We start from the raw sequence: 18,659 nt of genomic DNA on the forward strand, positions 1-18,659 counted from the left end.
CCTAATTATAATTAGATTACAACTTTTATATCATTAAATTCAATTCAGCGCTGTTTTATAATTCTCTCATCGTTTGAACAATAAAGCTAGGAAAAGTTATATGCTGCAATGTTTATTTAAGATACAGAGCACTTACAATTCGTTACCACTTTCCAGCCCTTTTATTGCTAGTTTTTAGGCTTTAAGTCTCATTTACCAGGAGCTGAGGCTCCCCTATACGTACACCTGTCCTCCTCCTGCATAAAAATGCTGCTGAATGCTCTGCCCCACCTACATTTTCACGACCTGAATTTCCATTTACTGGCAGGAGCAGCTCCATTCGTTGGGGGCTTTAAGGTTTTCGGCCGCATGATAGAGTTGCCCAGATTGCGTCACATCTTAATGAGCAAATGCAGCGGGAAGGAGCAAAAGGACTGAGGTTGCAGGATATACATTAATGGGGACGCAGCTACTTTCGCGACCAGGGCGACGGCCATGATTAATCTCAACACTTTCCGACCCATTAACTTCACTCGTCTGAAGGGAGCTTTGCCATTCGGGGAGGCAATGGATAGGGCACAAAAACAGTGGGTTGTGAAGGGGTCTGGTCGGCGAGTTGTCATGCGAGTGCTTCGATTCGCATTACTTCACACTCCTTTTGCAGCTGGCCAGTTTTTCGAGAGGTCCTTCGTTTATCCCCCGGTTTTTCATCCACCTGTGGGGATTTCATACGCCCCTAATGTGTCGATATCCAGCCCTTTTTGTAACAAGGAGTCCGTTGATGATGATGATGATGGGCAGATGACGATGAGGTGTAAACCAACAACAAAATACCAGATTGAAAGTGCCCTGCCGCGTTGTAACTGCCGACTGGAAATTGCAATTTACTTGGCCAGAAAGGTAAGAGGTTGACTCATATGAGCAATGCGTGTCATAAAATGGCTAAAATATTGCCCCAGGCTGAAACTGACATTAGGTGGTGTGGGTGGAGCGACCTCTTCTGGGGTTATCGACAGGGGGAGTACGACATGGACATTAGGACGTGACCCGGTCGGGGGAGTCTCATTTCCAGCCATCGTCATGGCAGCACCCTAATCTATGTCCTGCCGAAAGCGGGGAGGAAATATATATTTATTTATTTTCCTGCTTTTTATTTCCTAATTTTCCGATGCTCTTCTCTACTGGCAACACGAATTTTAAGAGCAGATGCGTGATACTGACAAGTAAAAAATATTTCTTTTAAACTTGTTAAAGTGATTAAACTTTAGGAAAAAAGCCACTTGAAAGAAATATCAGATTTAGGATTTTGAAATAAATGCATTAAATAATGCTTTTATTTACTGAAGAAGTAATTTTGGTGCTATGTAAGTTTTTTATAATATTTAAGAATGAATAACATAAGTTTATTTATAATGAAAATAAATTATAAATTTGATTGCGCAAGTCCATTTTGTAGGGCATTCAAAGCTTTGAACTCGCGAATTTCCCATTATTTCCTACTACGCTTTTACAGATTTTCTACCCCTCGTTGTCAGGAAACGAAATTACATTTGTACCTTTAATTTATTGATGTTTGAATGCGTTTGCCTAGTCACAGGACATTCCAGAGTTCACGGAAGCGCTGGTGAGGCAAGATATTTTTTTGTGCGGGAGGTGTGTCCTGCGTAACAGCTGTGTCTGAAAGGTGCGAGTGTGTTTGCAGGTGTCGATGTTAGTGGGATAACCTTAGTGGGCTTAGTTTAAAGGTTCATTTGTTCAGCACCCACCCGTTCGGGGCGTGAAAATAGCCAACTAATAGAATGTCTTGACCCGAGAAAAGGGTTGCCAGCAATTTGATTTACAATCCTGCCCTAATGGCAGGAAGCGGAACTGCCATGTGGGACGGCAAACAGAGGCACACATTTTTCGGCACGTGACAGCACGAAATGCTAATGAAGTGGGCAATGGAAACCGTTTCATTTGTTTTAGCACCCACCGTACAAATGCCAGGTGTGGATAGTAATGACGGATGGAGAAATCTCCTTTGGCAAATTGCTTGTGAGAGATTTCCTAGCGAACCGTGGTTCACTCGAAGTTAACTTGCTCTTCGATGCCGTCATCCAAATGGCCATAAATTATATACTATATATAGGGTGTTTTTTTTAGAGGTATAGAACTTTAAATTGCAATAAAACAACGATGGATTATTCGATTGACATGAATTTTATTGACATGAAAGATAATCTTGTGGCATTACATTTTAAATATGATTTCTGGCATATGACCGCCACGGCTGGCTCGGATGTAGTCCAATCTGGACGTCCAATTTGCAATGACTTTTTCCAATATTTGGCCGTATATCGGCAATAACACGGCGAATGTTGTCTTCCAAATGGTTTAGCGTTTGTGGCTTATCCGCATAGACCAATGACTTTACATAGCCCCACAAAAAGTAGTCTAGCGGTGTTAAATCACAAGATCTTGGAGGCTTATGAAAAATCGGGAACAACAGCAATCTCGTTTTGGCCCATTCGACGAATCTACGCCTTGCTTGATGATCGTTTGGTTTCAATTCTTGCACGAGTTGGATTTTGTAAGCACGCATGACGAATTGCCAAACCAAACTGAGAATAAATCACTTGACAGCTGTAAATCTCGCCATCTAACAGTAATGCAACTTAAAGCTAATCTAAAAAAAAATATAACTTTTCCTTACCGAAATCCCCAATCTGTGCTATGAAGAACTTAATGCCACTTGCCAGACAACAAAGAATCGCACTTCCACAAAAACGAAGGCTTCACACAGGAAAATGCTAAATTTATCATTTGCAATGCGCTCGAAACGAGGAGACATGCCACCAAGGTTTCGAGCGAGTCTTTGTTGCAGGATGGATTGTAAAAACGCTAGTGCAAACTAATGAGTTGCTGAGCGGTCCAGACTTAAGAACGGAAATTTTGCTGTAATTTTAAATATCGATAAATTCTTTGAATTAAATGTTGTTCAATATTCAAAGGAAATCATAACCATTTGTTCGCACACGCCTAGATAAAGTTTGCCCATATTTTGCCATAGATTTCAATCTTTCCTTTGTATAATTCTCCAATAAAATGTAGAACTCACACAAGGCACCAACACTCAAGCGGCGACAAAAGTTTTGCAGCTTTGACAATAAAAAAGTTTAAAGTCCTTTTGCGCCATTAACCAGACTGAGACAAAGACTCGGTTTACACACACCCATACCCTGGCCAAAAGAAAAAGTTGAGTCGCACGGGAATCACCCATAAAGTCTGCAGATTGCCAGGGCCAAATGTTTGCGTAAATTTTCTGCAACAATTTTGCCAGTGGCCAAAAAGCAGGGAGGTGGATTCATGGGTGGTGCAGGGAAGTGGCGAAGGATGGTGGTGCAAGGTGACACATTCCTTTAAAAGCTAGCAAGTGGCTGCTGCAACCACTCAGTTGCTTGTTGACTTTTCCTTTGTTTTTTTTTTTTACTTTTGACTGCTGATAGGAAATTTTTCATTTTTAATGCCACAGGACAAAGGACATAGAGGCGAAGGACTTTCATGTCGCACTCTTTCTAGTTGGTGTTCCGCTCGGCAATCAAATTGGGATCAGCATTGTAAATTGCCCGACTCGAGTCTCATATTTCTCTATTTCTCTGCCTGATTTTGATAAATGAGTCGGGGGAAATTGTGAAAATCTCCCATGGCACAGCTTGTAGCATTTGATTGCTTCTTGCCCCGGCGAAAGTTAAACATTATTTCCTTATTTATTTCCCTCAACTTTCCAGACTCTGCAGACGCGCAGAACAGAACCCTTTTGCACGCATTTCCTTTCGCTTTTCCCGTTCGTTTTCATTTTTTTGTCCGAAAACATAAATTTGCTTTGTCGCAGCTTCCGTCTGGTCATGTTTTATTTTCTTTTTTTCGTTTGGGGTTTTCCTCCTTACTTTTTCCTGGCCCGTGTTGAACAGTTTGACAAGCTCTGAACATTGGTAAATTTTTTCCCCGACCCCGCTAACTTCTTTTGCAAATGAGATTTCGTTCAGTTTGCTGTGATAAATTGTTGATGGCGCTGAATGTGCTTACATGGATCGTGTGGGTGGGAATTTGCCAGGGGTTAGATTCCCAATTTTTTGGGGCATACCTCCAGGAAGGCATTTCGCTTGTCGAGAAATTTTTGGTAAAGCTGGGTGAGGAATTTTATCGATTTTTTTGATCGCTTCCTAGAAGTTCTCCCCCTCTTTCGGTTTCCTTTTAATCCAATTCAATGAACCTAATATGGAAATTATTCTTTCGAATTTTCGGTGGTAAGTGATAGAATGACCTCGAATGTGCGCAAGGAATCCTATAATTTATATCAGGATTTCCTAATAACGTATAATAAAGTTATGCACGTTTTAACCCACTTTTCCTTAACGAAGCAAACTCCTTCAACCTGATCCAACTCTTCAAAAGAACTCAAAATGAAACGGTGAAACTCTAATGAAATATGCAAATGATTAAGGGCTGAAGGATGGGTCAGTGGTCAGTCAATGGAAGTAATTGTGGAAATTATTCGCTAATATTTTGCACAGTCCAACAACAGCAACATTTTGCCATTAACTAAACCAAAACTGAAACCCAATTAAAAGATAAACGCCACAAAGGCAAAACCCATTGAAAAGAGCTGGAAAAGCTATAAAATCACTGAGCAAAATTGTATATACATTAATTAATAATTAAATATATGATTTAAATTAAAGTTTTTATAGTTGAAAAGATTACTTTATAGCTTTAGAATAAAGTCATTTAAAAATGAGCTTTATGCCCTATTCAATTTTATTGCCTATCGATTCGGTCAGTATATACAAATTTGAAGAACATGCTCAGTTTTTTTTTTCAGTGGCATGTCTTGAAGTACAGAATATTTTTTTCTTGGTCAAGTTGAAGGCTTCCGGTTAGCTGCAGTCGAGGCCAAAAGGAGGATGCGAGCAGCGCGCTTAGCATTTTATAAATAACATCCGAACACGCAAGCCGTTTTGCCAGGTGAAAGCTGGGAATGGCGGGACGGGGGGCGGGGAATCCTCCAACGAGTTAACGAAGCCATTGGCCGTAGTGTTGCGTGCCGAAAACTCTTTTCGGCCAAAAGCAAACTGAACCGAGAGAGAAACTTTTGCAGCTGCAGGACAAGGAGCTCGAACTACGGTTGCCGTAAGGAAGTTTGATTAAGTTTTCCATCGACTTAAAGTTCCTGCCCGCGTGGCGTCGAAATTAACTAACCCAGAAAAGAGAGAACTACGTTCTTCGCAGCAAGATAGAAAGAGACAGGGACATGGCAAAAAAGGACGTGCCTGGGTTCTCTATGAACGATAACCCGGATAAGTATGCCATAGAGATTCTCGTAGGCACGTAAACACATTAAGATGAGAGCGACAGAGATGGCCGAGGAGAGCTAGAGATTGACAGGGCGATGGGATAGACCGAACCTCATTTATGATTATTGTCTTAAAATTAATCAAAGTGCGTGCCTGAATTGTCCAAAGTTTTTGAATGGTGTCCTAATAGATTTTCGGGCCTCTCACACTGCGCATCTCTTCCTGTTTGTGTTTTGCATTTAATTGATATCCAAAACTCATGCTGGAACAGTAAAGACTCCCTAAGGAAAATTATAAATTAATGTTTACATTTCAAGTCATTTTAAATTTGGTCTTGTATGTAAATGGTAAATATAAATCTTCGGTACTAACATTAGCTTAGGTATATTTAAAAAATATTTAAAGCAGTCGTTTGTTCTATAAAATATATTCGATGGCTTTAATCCTGAATATCAACTGCGTCTCTCTGACTTTATTGTGAACATCAAGTATTGTTTTTCAGATGTAAAAGTTTACTGTGGTAATCCCCACCACCAGCATTCGCTTCGGGTCAAACTTTAATACTTTCGTGAGAGATTAATTAAATTACAGGCAATATTTGTTATGCAGAGGACAACACCAGTCGAAGGATTTGCCTTCGAAGCTAAACAAATTGTTCTGGCGTGTGGAAAGTTTCCGGGCTGGAGAACTTTCCCACTTGTGGTGTGGTATTGTATGTGTATATATGCAGGATAGGCTGGGTGAGGATGTGTGTGCTTTAGCTGGCGGTTCCGGTGTGTCAAGCCTCTGAGGTGGCATGTTTGACAATGTGTGCGGCCGATTTGTCGTATGAAATGACCGACACTTTGCGGCTTGAATGTCACAAGGACGCCTGCGGCAGTGGTTTCGATTTACTGTTTGATTTTCGGCAGGTTACTTCCACAAAAAAGCACTGCTCAAAGGCGGCGCTCGACATTTGCATACGGCTGAGGCGCCACACTTTGCAAAATGAGAACCAGCTGCGTTCGCTCGACAGGCTTTCTCCTTAGCTAACTACAAATTGAGGAATTGACACAATATACACAGGAAAGAAACATGTGGGATTGTATATATGCATAAATGTAAAAGTTGAGCGTACTTTGTGAGTAAACAATATGCTAATTCCAAAGTTTTTGTGGGCAAAGCATGAATTCTAATTTTCATATTTAAAACAATTAACAAAATAAATTAGGAGTTGGCATATTTTTAAAGAGATACCATTTGCCTCTATATGTTTCAAATTTTATTAAGACTATTGAGTTTCATCAAAAAGCAATTTGGAGGAGTAAACAACTTTCCTGCAAATTTTTCATCGTGTGCTTTTTGTTCTCGAGTTTTGCCTCTGTCAAATGTCACCGCCATTTTATGTATTTTTAAATATACAAAAACAGCCAAGAAAAAAATGCAAAAAAGCGGAGTCAAGTGGAAGCACATTTTTCAACTGTCATCAGTTTAAGCTGATGAAATTGCTGACTGACAGACCCCAACCCACTCCTCTTTTTTCCGTGCCCCCTCAATATTCGTGGTTCATTTGCCATCATCGTCAATAATATGACATAAGTATACTTGGAAAAATGTTCCTCCACCAAAGTTTTCCCTTTTCATCTTGGGGAGCCCGCTGTGCCCGATATTTGTCCTTTCTTATTTGGTCTCCATCTGCGAAATAGCTGGAAATTTTATTTGTACTATCTTTCTACTCTCTGCTTGTATTTTTATTGGCTTTGCTGATTATGATGCTATTTTTGACACTCGATAAAGTAAATAAACACGCAAAATGAAGCTATTGATGGTCGTGAACTATAGGTTTTATCGACTGGGGCGGAATTTAATTTGTTATTTGAGAGTATAAGATAAAATGTAGCATGTAGGTAACTGTGCTACGTATTTTAGAAGTGAAAATTGCTTAGATTTTATAAGTAAAATTTGTTATTATCGGTATATTAATCTTTGTTAGTGATAGGCTCTCAAGCAGGCGATTTTTAAAGGGATAGGACTGTTGACTTTATTGCTTAACCGTGCATTTGATTCATCACTTTCCCGTGGCCGTCATAAATCAATTTATTTATATTTCCATTTCGATGGTTTTCCTTCTTTTTTCGCAGCATCGACTATAACAAATTGAAGCCAACCAATCGGAACCTACTTTGAGGCAAAAGTGCGCTACGGTTCCGCCAATTAATATCGATGGTGAGTTGATTTTTATTGCGGAAAATGTGCTCTTGCTTTATTTGCAATGCATTTTCCATTTTTCCATAAATTGCATTTTGCAATGAAATTTCATTTGCCTTAAACTCAATTAAGTCTATACGGTGTATAAATATTTTAAAATATGCAGGCTAATGAAATTTATGGTAGTCCATTTTGATTTGTTTGCACACAATTTAGTATAGGCTATAAATTGTATCGATTTTAGAGAGTGTAGAATAAATTTTGGGTATCTTAAAAGCGAATTTAATGTTTTACTAAATTTAACCCATAAGCTTAAGCAGCGAACATTTATTTAACTCTTACAGTTTTCAATCAAATTGGTCTGCAATTCAACCAGTTTTTTTCAGCAAGTGTAGGTTTTGGTTTTTTTATTTTATGAAGAAATGCAGTTTGTTGAACTTTTCCCGTGCAATTTGTATTACTAATGCAAACGGCAAACAAGGATGAACTGGGGAAAAGTACAGGGAAAAATAGCAATGCCAAGTCAATGAGTCGTATGATTCGGGCAATTGCAATTCCAAAGGAGCAAAACTGCTCGTTCACCTGGCTAGCTGGCCCAGATATCCTATGGTTTGAGCCGGAAAGATGTCCGTAATAATTCACATCTGGCCAGAAGGGGGTAAAAAGACCGGGAAAAGGTGCATATTTAAGCAGCACGAGTCGAGAGCAGGAAGACTCTTAGTCACACGGAAGGAGCATCAGAAAATAGCAGTTGAAAAGTTTAGTTTAAGTGTAAGAGCAACAACAACACGAACCACATCGACAACGACAGGCAGCAAAACTTGGCTTAAATGCGCTCATGCGCAAAAATGCCATTGTTTTGGATTTGGTCGTAAACAAAGCGGTGAAGCGAAGGCAAAAATTTTCCTTTTCCTTTCCACACCCCCAAGAAGCATAGAAAAACTTGGAAAGGTTGGTACATTTTCTACCTCTCCCTTTCGAAGTTGGGTCAAAAAAGAAAACGGAAGGCACTGGCTAGTATAGCAAATAAGTGTAAAAGGTTGGTCAAAACTTTGAGACCTGCTTAATTCCCTGGAAAGTGCTCTTAAAAAGAAATGTGGGCTGCTTAGACATGATATGGTCCATTTATCAGGTTACTTTGCTAATTTATAAAAAATTTTTTAATATTTTACGATCACATGATAACAAGCTCTTAGGAAATAGGAATTTAATCTAATGAATTTGGACTATATATCAAATGGTGCGCATATAAGTCCCAAGGTGTTATCTCTAAAAGGGCTTTGTTTTTCTATTCTCGAAATTTTGAATAATCAATGAAAAAGATTATTATATACACCCCGTTTGTTATTAATAGGGTACGAGCAAGTAACAATAGAAACAGAGACAGCAACAATGGGCCTTTAACACTTTTGGACACACACACGGACACACACAGAAGGACTTTCGAACACGCAGGATTGAAGGAGGAAGGAAGTATGATAGTGTGGGTGTGGACCCATTCTAGATCCCTTTTAGTTCCATTTCTACTTGAAGAGTGGGTAAAAAAGTGCTATTAAGTTTTTGGGTTCTTGCTGCTGCCGCCTTTGCTTTTGCTTTTCCTTTCAACGTGCGTAGTTTCCTAGAGCGCAAAGGAGAAGAGGGGGAATGGTGGGGACTTTGGCAGACTGGGCCACAAATGGCGTCGCATGCTAAAAACCCAAATAGCAACAGCAACCATCGCAGCAACAACTACAACAATGTTGTGAATGTTTGCTTGCAATCTCACTGGAAAAACTTTTGAAATGCTGCAAAAAAAACCAGAAGCTAGACTACGTGGGCGGAGGTGATGGGGATCTCGAGTGACTACAAGTCATACAGTACACAGCACAACAGGGCAAACACAGAAAGGACAATACGCAGACAACCAAGAATCCAAGTTTCCCAAAAATTGTGTCCCTCGAAAATGTTCGTGTCCCGTTTTCTGGCAGTCCTGAATTGCAGTCACATTTTTGGCATATGTCACCACACAACCACATATGCAATTACAGGACACGAGGCAAGCAGTTACATTGAAAACATTTTAACCAAAATTGAATTTACTCCCCAACTCCATCCACCCCAGAAAACTCAGAAAAGACCGAACAAAGCCGTCCATTAATAATTCCAAATGGTCGCCAACAAATTGACCATTCAAAGAGTGCTATCCACTATCCATTGGCCCTTGTAAGTATTTCCAATAGTGCCAGAAAACAGCAATAGTTCCATAAAAATGGCTTATAAATTATTATGGCACAAAAGAAGTAAAAGAATTTGTTCGGTCACTTTCGCAGCGAAGCCGAGTTTATAAATTGGCCTTAAAGACCAGAAGCGGACAGAGAAAAGTCGGTGGTTTTGGGGTTGACAAATAAACTTTGCGACAAATTGCAGGAAAAAGTGCACTGAAATGTAGTACTGCTTCGTTGGTTGCCCATTTTAATTCGGGGGACTGAGAGAATTGGTTTCCCTACGTAATTTTTGGCTTCAATGTTTATTTGTAGAATAAAACTGCTACATTTTACAGCATGCTTTCAAAATCAGAGCAGTCGCACATACCCTAAAAATCTAGTGGCAAGTGGTCACTCAACAATGTTGTAAAAGGTTTAGCCAACAATTGGTTGCTCGGCTTATTTGTATAAAATAGATTCTGTCTAAATATTTATGCTTTTAGTTTCGAGTTTACTTTTCAGGCCATTGATATTTTCCCTTTTCCACTCCGTTTACCGTTTGTTTGGCTTTCATTTTGGCAAATTGATTTGCCCATTTGAACAAATTCATACTGTGTACATTCCATACGGATACTTTGTTTATCTGGATGGCATAAATGCTAACAATAACAATTCAATTTAGTTGATTAATTGTCAATCAGCGGGGATATTTGCTTTTCACGGCCTTTTAACCAAGCCGCAAGGAGACGCTTGCGGACTGATTTTTAAATAGATTTTCACGGTTCCGCCGCTCTCTTTGGTCCTTTCTTATATCCCGTTCATCTGGTTATCCCTCGTCATGTGGCAGCTGCTTTTAGGTTGCAAATAAATATTTTATGGCACTTTGGATGCGCTGTCTCTCTTTCTCTTTCCCGCCTTCGAACCCAATATGGCCGCCGCCATTTTGGCATTCACTAGTTCGCCATTTTTACCATTCCGCCATATTTCATTTCCGCTTCCTCCACGTGCTTGTTGTTTTTGCTCCTGGTGCTTTGTTTGTTTGCCGCTGCCATGGCGCATTTTGTGAAAAGTCAATTATTTATGCATGTCACGTTATTTTCGGGCAAAAGAGCACAAAAAGCTGAAAGAAAGGAAAGAAACCCAACCAAACTGAACCAAACCAAACAATCATGAGTTGGGTAGCAGAGAAACAAATAGCACGAGCAAAAAAATAAAGAAATTTGCGCTAAAATGGCCAAAAATTCAAATGTCACCGCCAGCAGTAACCGCATTTTCCCCTTCCTAATTTTTCTCCGCATTACCCCGCACCCCCTTGCCGAGTTTTCACCATCAGCATTTTCACATTCGTTAGGTGCCAAGCTGATTATTAGATTTGACTTCTATGTGTGTCCTTGTGTGCTTTTGTATACTTTTTGGGTAAACGTATATATACTTATGCCGACACTGTGTGTGTGCATTTGAAAGGAGCACATACATAGGTGCTAAAACAGAGAGGCGCACAGGGATATCAGGACAACACATGCCATTGAAGGCAATGTAATTGTAATTCAATAGAATGAAAAATTTCTTCATTTGCTGCCGAAATAATTTTTCATTTCGTTATGTCAACACAATATCGGCACGTTAGCTAAGCAGATTAAGTTTGGAAAGGTTATACCCAATTCAAGCCTTCGTTTCTTTTTTAGAAAAGAAAATATTCTTATATATAGAATAGCTAGATAAGCTAATATTTTGCGGTAGTGTTGAATCTTATTATTATTATCATATGTAAGCCAAACGTTCGGCACGCTAAATATACTGACAGCAACTCAAGTGCCATGCCGTCTGGCACTTTTAATTTCTTTAAGCCAGCCAGCCATTCATCAATCAACCCATCAATCAATCTCGCTCGGTTGTCATATGAAACTTGACACTTAACCAAACTGGACATTAGAAAATATATATGATATATGCTTTTCAGCTGCTATAAAGTACAATTAAATATGTTTGAAGCAAACTCGTGTGCTGTGCAGTGGTCAAAGGAAAGTATAATAAATTGAATTAAATATAAATTAAATTTTATAGAAAACGCAGTGCTGAACAAAAGGAGGCAGCCAAAAGGTAGAGTGAAAACAAAGGCCAGAATCCAGCGAGTACTGAGTTCAGTGGGGCGTTAAATTGAATTGTTGTCACCACAATTTACACAGCCACGCCCCCATTTCCTCCATTATTCTGGCTCGCTTTTTGCAAGCTTTTATTGTTGTTTCTTCTGTGTGCATTATCGGGCTTCTTTTCTTCTGTCATATTATTACATTATTTGCCATTTGCTTTAGACCAGCCGGGGCACACACAAGTTTTTCCCACTTAATTTCCCGGCCATCCGCCGTTTTTCCGACTCGCTCCCTTTGTCAGCGGCGACGGGGCGTATGCGTATTGTAATCAAGTCATAAATTTGCTCAACTCCGAATTGGTCTAAAGCGTTGCCAGGCATTTTCCTGGCCCACAAGCAGCTGTAAACTGCCTTTCAAGCCGCACGTGCCAACCAACCAGCCATTCAGATACATAAAGATTTATCTTCTGGGTGGGCCAGGCACTCCTTTTTGCTCGTTTTCGCTTTTCAATAAGAAAGGATTAAGTTGAGTAGGAAAACTACAAACGCCAGGCGAGCTTTCTACCTCTTCGCAACCCATGTAAACCAATAAAAAGCAAAGATCGCATATCTATAAACCCACTTTTATAGAGGCCATCTCCTCTTTTTTCAGCCTCATTTTTGGGCGATAAGTGTTATATTCAACTGCCAGCTGTGATTCTAAACCCTGACTCCCCCTCAAAAAAGAAGAAAGTTTCATGTTACCAGGAGATGTGCCTCCCCAACTTTTTTATCCACTTTTTGGTACCTGGTAGCTCGCATTTCACCAGTGTGCGTGTGTGTCACTTATATGTACATTTTCTTATCTGCTTCAATTGGGAAATCTTTAACTTGCGACCAAAGAAAGTTATATGTAATAAACTTCAAAAAACACTGCAGAGGCAGGACAAAAAAGAGAAAGACAGAAGAGTCAAACCCAACGGCAAATAAACAAGAACGAAAGAAAAAAAATTAAAAAATGTTCTGGGAGTTTACTGGGAGTTTTTCCGGGGAAACAAATTATGAACAGCTTGCGCCATATGAGAAGCACTTAACTCCCTGAAACCTAAATGTTTGTGGCACTTGACTTTTCTCACTCTTAAAACACTGACCCCCATTCCTTGCCCTCCTACCATTCACTTATTGTAGGTTTGGAATTTGGAATTTTGGAGCTCTGGCTTCATTTAATTTTCATAAGGCCAAATGGAAATTTCATTCTTCAAGTAGCTTTCGACCCGCAACTTAACCAACCGAGTACCAAAAAGTGGCTGATGAATCAAAGGGAATTCGAGCTGCCTTCCTCGAGAGTTTTGAACTGCAAGTCGAGAGGGCATAAATATCATGAGTCTATTAAGCTTAGCAAAATATATATTCTATAATTGGAAATACATGCAATTGAAGTGTTTCAAACATTCTGTTTTTTTTCATTTTAAAGGTTATGAAATCAACTCTTGCAAATCAGTCATTCTTTCAAATAATAAATACTAACTAAAAAAGTGAAATATATGAAGCTCAATTTCCCTTCGATCTATTTTAACAACAAATGTAAAAAGCAACGGTGTTTTTCTTCGTTCGTATACGGATACTCATATAATAAATTAGCTTTTTTGTGAATTTATACATTAACTTTACAATTAATTGTAAACATCACGTTTTATTTACTCTTACAGAAAATGTAAATGTAAATAATTAAAAAGTTTTCATAGTCCTTTTTTTAGCCACTTTTGAAATCTTGTTTTATGATTTCTTTCCAGTTTTTTTACTGGCTGTGGAGCAAACTTTTAGCTTTATTTTCAATATACCTAATAATATGTAAAACTAATTTCGAGTTGCGGGAAGTCAGTCCTTTGCTGTTTTCCTCACTCCTGCTTATCCGCACGAGTTTTGTGCAAATTCCTTCTAGAATTTCAATTAAACTTTGCGTCACTTTGTCGCAGAGCTTCCATCTCTGCCAGCAGCTGTCAAGGGCGGCGCCTAATGGAGGTGGTGGGAAAATGTGGGGAAATCGGTGGAGAAAAGCGTGGAAAAATCGGGCAAGGGAATGGAGTCTCCTGAGAGGCGGAGTTTGCCGCGTTAGCTGTCAACATTTGTTGAACACAAAATTTCAGTTTAGCATTTCACGCTTGACTAATGGTTACTATGGACGGGCTGTATAAACGAAAGAAACGAAGCGATGTGATAAGAAAGAGAGGCCAGAGGTCGCTTTAAATGAATAATGCATTTCTACCCACAATTTAGCCCACTTTGGTGTGTGCGTGTTTTATTTTTTGCCTGTTGTGAGCCGGCAAAAGTTGTATTTTCCCAGCCACTAACTAAGTCAGAAACTTAAGCTGCTAGCTAGCCTTACGATTTTTGTATAACTAAATTGCGAGACCTGCATCGGGGTTTTGGTTTTCCATGACCGAACGATTACTCGCTTTCAATGCAAATTGTCTTTGGCTTTTCTTTGCTGCTGCACTTTTGTCTTTTGCCTAACTTCGTTTTCTGCTCATCTTATCCTGGTCTACCGCTTCTATCTTTGTTATGGGACACGTTGAGAGCCAAACAATTTCATTCATATGCATAAACTGCAATCAAACGAGAGAAGAAAAACAGCTTTGCGGAAATCCTTTGCTGGGTGGAAAAGTATTTCCCATTTTTAATAATCGTAGCTTATAGAGCCTTTTAGACTTTGGTGCGCAGATAAAGATGCTGCCAAAGGACAAACTCACTCTCTGACACACACACACACTAACGCAGGGCTTAAAGTATTCTGGGAATACATTTTTGTAATTCTGTTTGTTGTTGTCAGCAGTTTTTATGAGTTTTCTTCGGGCATGAACTTCCACTATTCCCAATAAGTACCAAGTCACATCCCACCAGCTCCTTTTTTCTTTCATTCTGTGGCCCTCTTTCTGCATGTTCACCCAAGTTGATCAAGTTTAACGGCAAAATATTTCCTGTTCAACGGCATTATCGATTCGGAAGATAGAGATACCCTAGACTTGCTAGATATAAGATACATTCTCATACTAAAGCAGTTGTTATTGACATTTCTATATTGATAAGTAAACATGATAGTATAAAAGTATTTAAAACGTTATGATTTTCAAATTTGTAAATATTATATATTTTTAAAACAGATAATGCTACTAATGTTTCCGTTGAACACCTTTTCAACTGCAGCCACGAAATGTGGAGGACAAGGAAACGTCAGTTAAGCCCCATTTCCGATAGGCAATTTCCTTGCGCTCACTCGGTGATTTCCATCTGGAAATCGAATTTTAGAGAGTGCATAGAGACTTCGTGTTGTCAGAGTGAGCCGTTTTTAATGTCCGTGCTTGAGTTGCTCTGGCATTTCCCAGCCAAACCTTCAATTTCCACCCCCTCCGCCCCTTGGCAGCTGCATCCTTGCAGTGAGTTTTATGCAAATATGCTCAAATGTGTTCATTGCTTGAAAGTTTCCCAGCCTCTCCTTTAGGGAAAACCCCCTTCTTCCCCAGGCAGCTGTCTTTGTCTGTCGGTGTGTCCTGCTTGTGGCATTCTCGTGTCATAATCTCTGACAACTATCGGCATTCTTGTGGCAGCCAGCTGAACTAACCCCTTGTCCCTCTACGTTTTCCCCCTACGCCCCTGACAATCCTCTTTGCTAACCAAACGCACTTGGCATCCGCATCTGCATGCCATTTGATTTGCTGATTTGGCTTACGTTCTTCTTTTTTAACACTGCTGAAAAATGTATATGTCTACAGTCACTACCAAAATGCATGAATACCAATTGTAATCTTTAAAGAATTGCTTTTAAGTTGCTTAAAAATAAAATTTGTTGGTTGCATTTATTCCTCAGAGATTTATATTGTATAAAGAAGCGATTTCTCCAATATTAGTAGATATATTTGATTGCATTGAATTGAAAGTAGAATACAACAATGAACAGTTTTTCATGACTTAGTTTGACTTATTGAAGTATTATTATTATATTATATATTCTTATTTATCGATTGCGAAACGATTTGATCTCAGTGAAAGACCATTTCAAGGAACCTTATGGGAAGGTGGCTTGCAAGAAAAGCAGCTGCCAGCTGCGGTTGCATTTTTCCGCTTTGTATTTCCAGCTCTGGCAACAACTTTGTTGCTCGCTCAAATGTGACCACTGGCCATTTCTCATCTTCCGCAGCTCCTTTTCCTGCTCCATCTCAACTTGACCCCCTTGCGGTTTTGTTATTAAGTGAAATTGAAACCTCTGGTCTCGACTTTGGCTGCCGTCTCAATTTTACTGGCATGTGCAATTTTTAATAGCTTCTACCAGTGGAGGAGTGATTGGGTCAGGTCGGTTCGGTTTAGCTCCAGTTTGTCCTGTCACTTGGCTGGCTGATCCTTCATTGCCCTGTGGTTTTGGCCTTTAGCTTGTTTTGTCTCGTCTGTTCACTTTGCTGCGGTTTGATCCTTGAGCAAAATACTTTCGGCTTAAATTTCCTCATTGACGATAGCAGTCTGTTGCTAGGCTGCTGATGTTGTTTCCATATTCCTTTGGCACTCTGGCAAATAAGTGAACTTGTCATATAAATCCCAACATTTGCAATTGTTTTTGTGCAGACTGGAAATTGCTTCGATTTATTGGTAAAATGTGCAGAAACGTACAGAATAGAGTGTGGATAATTTATTCAATGGCTTACTGATGGCTTTAGTGAAAATGCTTGTAACAGATTTTGCAATTTCCCACACAATACAAAATCAATTAAATCCTGGCCAAGTCACATCATGCTGTTTTCCATATACGAGTATGTACATATAGGAATATACGAGTATATGATTGTTTGTATAGGCCTAACGTGCCGAAATGTGTTTATGAATCAATATTGCGCACACGCCCCGTTGAGCTGCGGCTTCTGTGCCCATTGAACGACCATCAGGCGAACATGCCAAAGTTGATTTCAATTGCAATGCAATCATTATGAGCCACGGACTCCCTAGTTTCCTCCTCTTTGGCCTTTTTCATTTTCAGCCCACGGCGGAATTTTCCTTTTTTTTCCCCACTTTGTTCTCACTTCTGTTTGTTTACCACTCACATGAGCAGCTCATAGCCGCCAGTTGGTCACTCGGTTAGCTTGTGTAACTTGGTTTCTGCTATTGCTGTTTCTGTTTTCTGTGGGAATATAACTACTGAGGCAGCGAGGGAGTTGGAAAATATCGTTGTTCTTGGCTATGGCTTAATTAAAAAACCAATTTTAGCCGCTGAAGTTGAAAGGAAATAATTGTCAGGAGCAGCGATTGTGGCTCTGGGAAAATGGTAAGGGATATAAAACGGATAGAAATAAATGGGTTACTGTTTCGCCGAGGGCTAGCAATATTAACAACAAACTAAATAAATAAACGGCAGGGGAATGTCAATGTTGTGAAGTGTACTTAGCAGCAGTGTATGAAAGATATGATTTTGAAGGGTGAAAATATGGGGTTTCTATTTGAAATACTAGAGCAATAGCAGACAAGCAATTTAGAAAATACCTTTTTTGTTTGACTATTTTTTATAAAATGTAATAAATAAATACGACTACTATATAAATGTCCATTAAAATTGTTATTGTTGTTATTGATATACGGAGTAATTTTATAAGTAATTCAACTTGAGCCGTACAATATTTTTAAATGCTTAGTACTTAATGAATTGCGAAAATGTCGGGAAAGTGAAGGCCAAACATTCTTATGAACATTTTCTGTGAATGTACAAAGGATTACTGTGCTATCTTGTAAACTCTTTCGCTTGCTAAAAGGGTAAATTTTCCGCTCCGCCTTTCGTGTACTACTTGTACAACATTTGATGAAAGTGGCTTTCATGTTCTTACTTTCTTGATTTTTTTCTCATGCCTTTGGTTCGGCTTTTCATTTTTGCCATGTGCGCAGTTCCAGTTTCCCTTTAACCTTTGCCCATTCCAAGAAAAGGAACAACGTTTTCCTTCTTGTTTTGGTTTTTTGCGACAAAGTAGGCAACCCGTAGGAAATTTCAAAACAAAATGCCGCTTAATATGGCGTGCCCTGGGTTTTCGACCCACCTGTGCGGAGACCCCGAAGGGTGGGTTTTGGAACCCATTGATGTTGTTCGGGGGATTCATCGATTTTCTTAAGCGGCATACGATTTCTCTTTGAATACGTTTTTTTTTTGAGTCTGCCCAACTCACTCATGCCATGTGCATAGGAACAACAACAACAAACCGCTGAGTACGTCGATTGCACAACAGCAGGGCCCAAACACCCCCGCCGGAAATTTACCCCCCGAAAAATCCATTCGAATGCGATAAATTCCCCGGCAGTTTTACGACCCGGACTCCGCCGGGGGCCAAGTGCTCTACGGGAATGCAAGCGACAGAGAATCGAACTCGAAGAGGGTTGGTTGGTAACCCATCAACCCCTCGACGTGTAACGCAATTTAAGCGCTCTCAGAATTGGTAACATTTCAACGCAATATTGGGCTTAGACCGTCTGCAAGTGGTGGCATGTGGCTCATTTGTTGCTGCCCCGGGTTTTGGATGGGTTTGCTGGGTGCTTTTTGGGTGGTGCATGGGTGGTGCAGTGAGCGCGCCCACTCGATGCGATAATTTACATGCAGACAATGGGCTCCGCTTTTATTTGGCGTCATTTTATGCGATTCGCATTCTAATTTATATGGCTTATTTTGTTTTGCTCTAATTTTATTTTCCCACTGGTAGCGATTTAATTGCAGTCATAAATTTGCCTAGCTCCCTTGTGGCTTTGTTTTTGTTTGGTTGCTTTTTATTTGGACGTTTTTTGGTGATTTTGGCTTTCCCAGGTCATTTATGACGTTGCGCTTTAATCCTAGGAATAAAAAAATTGATTTTAATAACAGCTTATGAGCTATGCTTTCCCAAGTTT

At 39.7% G+C, this 18,659-nt stretch overlaps 1 protein-coding gene across 4 annotated transcripts in view; it reads left to right on the forward strand.

Annotated features, from left to right (window-relative positions):
• Positions 1-18,659, forward strand: part of LOC120453840 (protein tincar) — a 63,409-nt gene that overhangs the window by 18,455 nt on the left and 26,295 nt on the right. For all 4 annotated transcript variants that reach the window (XR_005616567.1, XM_039638734.1, XM_039638735.1 and 1 more), the window contains exon 3: positions 7,436-7,520. The gene's annotated coding sequence lies outside the window, so the exon portion shown is untranslated. The remainder of the gene's footprint in view (positions 1-7,435; positions 7,521-18,659) is intronic.

Source organism: Drosophila santomea, chromosome 3R (genome assembly GCF_016746245.2).
Source record: "Drosophila santomea strain STO CAGO 1482 chromosome 3R, Prin_Dsan_1.1, whole genome shotgun sequence".
Classification (NCBI taxonomy): Eukaryota; Metazoa; Arthropoda; class Insecta; order Diptera; family Drosophilidae; genus Drosophila; species Drosophila santomea.